Source organism: Accipiter gentilis, chromosome Z (genome assembly GCF_929443795.1).
Source record: "Accipiter gentilis chromosome Z, bAccGen1.1, whole genome shotgun sequence".
Taxonomy (NCBI): domain Eukaryota; kingdom Metazoa; phylum Chordata; class Aves; order Accipitriformes; family Accipitridae; genus Astur; species Astur gentilis.
The window spans coordinates 47559610-47564964 of record NC_064919.1 but is presented as its reverse complement, the minus strand read 5'-3'; the positions used below and the strand labels follow the sequence as shown (position 1 = coordinate 47564964).

The 5355-nt window shown below is 45.6% G+C and overlaps 1 pseudogene; it reads right to left on the bottom strand.

Annotated features, from left to right (window-relative positions):
• Positions 1-3916: 3916 nt before the first annotated feature.
• Positions 3917-5117, bottom strand: LOC126036214 (uncharacterized; annotated as a pseudogene).
• Positions 5118-5355: the final 238 nt, after the last annotated feature.

Below are 5355 nucleotides of genomic sequence, written 5' to 3'. Positions count from 1 at the left end.
GGTCATTTGGGGAGTAACTTCTCCCTCCCTGCAGGCACGATCATTGTTTCATCTTTGGCCATGCCTGGCAAGTTGCCCTGCTCAGCGCATCTGCACATGGACTGCACAACCCCTGCATGCCCTCCCATCCCGTCACATTGCTGCTGACTGGCTTCTCACCTGTGGTTCCTCGTCATTAGGCAGAACTTGCCCCACCACAACATTTGAGACACTAAGTCTTTCAGTCTCTCACACCACCCTCTGGATCAAGCATTTGACTGGACTCAGTTATTGTAGAGATCTTCTTCTTCCACAGTAGTAATATTCACATATCTGACAGGAGAGAAAGAGAAGAAATAGAGGAAAGCAAGCAGGTAATCATACACCGCACAATTGCAGGACCAAGCATTAAGAACAAAAATCCACATAACAACATGAGTCCAATGTTAACAAGCCATTTTCCCCACCCTGTGAGTCCCATGGACAGTAGGAGAGAGGTCAGCAACGACCCTCCATTACACAGGTCTCTTGGTTGCATTGCTTGGAAAAGTTCTCCACTCTTGTCTGTAACTTCTCTCATCTTGGCTCAGGTTTCTTCAATTGAAGTGGAAGCATTATGGATGGTGATACAACATTCCCCGTCAGTTAGATTCAACATCCCACATACCCCATGTTCTTTTAACAACAACATATCCAATGCTAATCTGTTTTGTAAATTCATTTTTTAAACCTGTTGAATCTGTAAATTCATTTCCCTGACAAATTGGTGTCTTTTGAGGGTCACATATCAGGTAAATATATTTTCCATCGCCAGAGACGTTGTCATGCCCCAGGTATAATAATTGGGTACTCGGACTCTTTGCACCATGCACTGAGACTGCACCTTGGGGCCATCAGCATCCCGGCACTTTCGACTCTGTAGGGATGTCAAGTAACTAAACACCTTGTGTGGACACATTGTTGGAATACCACTTCCACACTTTAGACCTGCATGTCATTGGATATTTAGATGGTAATACATTTTGCCATCTGAACAACACCAGAGGGTGCCATAAGGGGCTGGGTATTGGGGATTTTAACATGCATCCTTATCTTTAGGATTGTAGGGACTGGTGGCTAAACCAGATGTGGGATATCCCCAACAGGCACACATACCTCTCATGAGGGTTCTTATTTCCTGGACAAACCAAGTTTCCAGTGGATTACCTGCACCACTGGTACAATTTAATTGGGTCGTACACTTAAAAAGAGGAGATGTATCATTTTTGGGTATCCTTTCAAAACCTTCTTTGTCCCACTGCCATTCTCAGACCCACTGATCCAGGTTGGTTTTGGGGAGGATTTCAATACACCATGAAAGTTTAGATTCTATGTGATAATCAAGTTCAAATGGGGTTATTATTTGTGTTGGTGATGGCCATCAGGGGACCCAAGTACACTTGCTATGGCTAGGTGCTATCGCCTTTGAACATCTATTTCTTGGGTGGACCATTCTTCATTTATGCCTGTGTCCCTTAAAAAATTCCATATGCCTTGAGATTCCCGATAGCATTTTTCCCCAGTAAAATTACAAGCACTACTTGGGTTTCACCCATTTTGCCATTCCCAACATTCGCTTTTCCATAAGTCACGAGATTCAAGATTTGCTCCTCAGGGAAGAAGATAAATCTTTGAATTGTCAGAGGAAGTTTTTAGAGCCATGAAAGGTCCCCTGGAAGCACTGTTCCAGGAGCAATTTAGTTTACATAAAGTATTGCCAGAGACAAGACTCCTTTTCATGAAACTGATGATGTTTAGATTAATGAGGCCAAATGACACCTTGACTGGTGTCATGCGAGAGGTGCATAAAACCTTGAATCAAATTCCAAGCTAAATCTGGAGAATCTCTTCCCTGTCCTCCAGTGGAAAGGATGAGGGAAAAGGCTCCCCAAAGCATCTTTCCCTATAATAACAGACAAAAATTACAAATAACAATAAACCAATAACACAAATAACAATTAATACAGTTAGGACTAACATGGGTTCCTCGCCATTGTATGATTATTTCAGCTTCCTGCAAAGCTAGGTTAACTACAAAGAGGCCTTTTTCCCAAACTGAATACCATTTCTCTGCTTCTTTGAAACTGCACGAGTAAAACCCGATAGGTCGGGTTGGACCCTCTGGTCTGTATTGCAACATACGTATGAACAGTCCATGAATTGCAAAACCCCACTCGACGCAGAGTGGATCTGTCAGGTGTATTGGCCCTAAGGCCTGATATACCCCAGCCTCTAAGATTAACAGCTTCAGAGCTTCCTTGTGAACGGGGGGTCCAGTCCCAAGCAGCTCTGCTGCGTCTTAAATCATAGAGGGGCCGGACTATGATAGAGAAATTGGGAATATGTTTCCGCCAGAATACTAGCAAACCTAGGGCATGTTGTAGTTCCCTCTTATTTCCAGGCATTTTAACCCATTTGAGGGTAGTTAAGGTTTCGGGGGGAATGCACACTGTTCCTCCCCTCCACCAGATACCCAGGAACTTTGCTTCGCAAGATGGCAGTTGTAACTTTTCATCTGGAATTTGGAGTCCTAATTCTTCTAAGTGAGTAATTACCTCTGCTTGGGTCTGTCCCACTACTTTGATATCAGGGCCACCAATCAGTACATCATCAATACACTGGTATACCTTAACCCCTTCTGCAGCAATGCGTTTGGCGAGCTCTTGAGCCAATGCGTAATGATCAAGTGTTGGTGAGTGCCAGTATCCCTGGGGGAGAAAAGTAAAAGTGAATTGCACGCCTTCCCATGTAAAAGCAAAGCGGTCTCTGTCTGCTTCCTGCAAAGGGACCATAGAGAACATATCTTTTACATCGATAGCTGCTAAAATCTGATGGGCTTGTTCTTGTGTGGTCACAATTAGCTCAGCTATGTTAGGCACCGCAGCTGTCAAGGGGTCCAGACGTTGGCATTCAGACACCAATAGTCAATGGTTGATCACCACTTTCTGGTGGGTTTGTGGACTGGCCACACCAGGGAATTACAAGGTGAGTGTGTGGGGACAGCTATCCCTTGCTCCCATAATTCAGCTATCACCGAAGTGACCCCTTCTCTTACCCCTGAGGGGAGCAGGTGAGGTTTGACGTTAACAATATTAGAAAGGGGTAGTTCAGGTGCAGGCTGTAAGAGTTGCACAGACAACGGTGGGGAGACCAAACACCCACTCTCTTCCTCTCGAGTCTATCCAGGCTCATCCCTGCAGCAAATCTAGTCCCAAAATGTTAGTTGGTAGTGGTCCCAATATCATTATAGTTTCTGTCACAGTCTCATCTCCAGGCAACCAGCACTTAACTCGAGCAGTTGCCTGGGGCTGAGAGGTTCCAAATACACCGGTTACCCATATCTGTTTCTTATCAGCAACTATGCCTTTGTGGTCGGCAACGTCTTGTCGAAGTGCTGACATTTGAGCCCCGGTACCTACTGAGAACGTGACGGCATTTTAAGGGGACCGAGAGGGAAAGTAACCATTAAATCCCCTTGGTTGTTTTCTGTGACCCTTCTTATATAGGCCCACCTATGATCCCCCAGCTCACTTGCTGGGGACAGCGCATCTCATTTCCCAACTTCAGGTTGATTACATCTCCCTCTGGGGCTGAGGGAGTGTTTTTCTGCAGGCTCGCTTTAGGTTCTGCCTTAGTAATATCCCAAGTAGGTGGTCCTTCTTTGAGGGTATTTCCCACTTAACCTTCCATGCGTGGACAAGCTTCTCCAGTGCCACGGTGGCCATCCCCTCCATTAAATCTCAGGGAATTCCCCTCTCAATTCCTTCGGCCCATAACAAATTCCTCCTGTCTCCCTGATTTCTCAGGCAGGGTGGTTGTTATCTTGATTCTATTTTCTGTACCACTGCCCGTTGTTCACCAGTTCCTCCAATTACTCCCATTCTCCTTCCATCATTAATTAATTCCTGGGCAACCTCCCCCAGGTTAGGGCTCTGCCTGTTCTCGGCCTGGCAGGATTTCCTGCTTGCAGAGTGAGGGCGTCCATTAAATGGTCTTGCAACTGAATTGCATAAAATTTTAGGGAGGCTGGCAAGCCCCTTACAAGCAGGGTCATTCAGTTGGGATTGGCTACCAATAGCATTGGGGATGACTCCCTCCAGATAAATCATCTATGATGCATAAGTTGGATACAGGTGGTTTTTTGGATGCTTTAAGTGATCAATATTGGGGGTATCAATACTGATTGGATCTCCTCTTTCTAGAGGGTCTAAACCTCCTGCCCAATAAGGCACCCTTTCAGTCAGCGACCAGGGTTCTCTAGGGTCATCTACTGTGAGAAAAACCCCCGGCCCCCAATATACTTGGGCTTCATCCTCTGATAGCCTGATTCCATTGCTCCCTGTCAGCAACAACCTTCACATTTATTCAGTCTCAGTCTCCTTTGCCAAGCAACTAAACTTTTCCTGCAACTTAGACAAGTCCAAGGCTGAGTACGGTATCTGTTTTACCACAGTCTCTTCATGTTCCTCCCCAGCATCTGTTATCTTGGTTTTTATCAAAGGGTGCAATACCGCTCTACCTTCCTTAAGAGATAAGATTTTCCTATAATCTTCCAAACTTCTTAAAGGGTAAAGTGATTTGGCGTTTTGGGAGTCTCGTTTGTCTCTCTTTGCTAGGGACAGAAAACCAGACTCGCTTTCAGAATCGGAGTCACTAGCTTGGCTCCAGTCCTTAAGCGCCTCACACAGTATTTTCTCCTCGTCTAGTACGTCACACAGGTTGGTACAAAGTTGGTGATTCACCTTGTGTTCCACACCTAACAGGGTTTCTGCTCTTTCCCTTCCAGCCCTTTCTTCCACCAACTGATTTTGCAGCTGCCTCACTAAGTCTTGGAGATATTTTATGCTTTCTTCCTCAGCAGATTTGCTTACACTCCCATGTTTTTGAGCTGCCATTAGAGCAGCTCCCAACACTCCACATACCATTGCCTTTCCTTTTCCCGGTCTCTGTTTTTGCTCTTTTGCTAATACCATGATCCTTTCTGCCACTGATTTAGGATCATGCCAAATACTGTGAGCCCATATCATCCCCTGTAGGGTACGACTTGCTTTATATTCCTCCAGTTTTTCAGAAGGGGGAAAGCAGTCAAGCTCCGGCATTTACTGAGCAGCCATGGCTTGCCACTGCTTGGACTTCTCCCAGCCAATAGTGGAGAAGTCACTTCCCAACTCTCTCTGCCCATAAATTGGGTGGATTGTTGGTATTCCTGCCGGGTCCTCCTTGACTCAGAGAATCTTGTCCATGACGCCAATTAAAATGTCACGTCCCAATTTCTCAAGACAACGACTCAGGTTCACCAATTCCTGGGTCAGGATTAAGGTGTAATGACACCAGGGA